We start from the raw sequence: 936 nt of genomic DNA, 5'->3' as shown, positions 1-936 counted from the left end.
TCATCCATCTGACCTGCCTCCCGTCCCCTCCCCTCCTTAGTGACACTGATATTAGAAGTATGGGAAAACTTAGACTGTTGGCAAAATGGGTGGAAAATCAAATGTTTAATGTTTTGCTTGAACATTTTGTGGTTTCTCCTGAAATTCTTCGTCTGAAACAAAGGATGTTCTTTGTTCTTTATTGGGAGGCTTGTTTTTACTTGAAAAAAATATGCAATGTCATTGTGGATTGCAGAAGTTTCTACAGAAATGACATAAGTTCTCTACAAAAACATTTTTTAAGACCTGGGAAAAAAAGGAGACAGTTATGAACTGCAAAAAAAATTGACTGGTTTGATGTTTTTTTGGCAGATTCTTACAAATACATTCAGAGTCAAAATGTTAGTGATTTGGAAAAATTTTGAAATAGAGTAATTTCACATGACCCCCTCTTGGAAGCTTCTAGGTTTCACATTCTTTGCTCCAACACAATTCCCACTGAAGAAATACTTCAAAAAACAAAGATTATGGATTCTTTTTAAAATGTCATTCCTTGCTTTTCGGGTAACTGCGCTGTGTTTATGTATCTTAATCTTACCCTGATTGATACGATCAAAACAAAGCATTCATGGATTTGTTTGGAGTCTGCAAAGGATGTGAACTGAACCGCGAGACAGGCGGAACTGGCAGGCCCTGGGTGCCCAGCTCGATGTGGGGGTGCTGTGGGGTGCCCTGGCTGCCCGGCCCCCGGGGCCCCCCTCGCCGTGGGCGTGCTGTGGGGTGCCCTGGGCACCCCTGTCCCCTGGGCACCCCATCCCATCTCCTGTCCCCTGGCACCCCTGTCCCCTGGGCACCCCATCCCCAGCCCCCTTGTTTGGTGGCACCACAAGGGCTCCCCGTCCCTCCACAGCAGTGGGCACAGGGGCCTGGGAGAAAGCCGTGCGGACGCGGGGATGG

Source organism: Geospiza fortis, unplaced genomic scaffold (assembly GCF_000277835.1).
Source record: "Geospiza fortis unplaced genomic scaffold, GeoFor_1.0 scaffold394, whole genome shotgun sequence".
NCBI classification, from domain to species: Eukaryota; Metazoa; Chordata; class Aves; order Passeriformes; family Thraupidae; genus Geospiza; species Geospiza fortis.
This window is presented reverse-complemented; position numbering follows the sequence as displayed.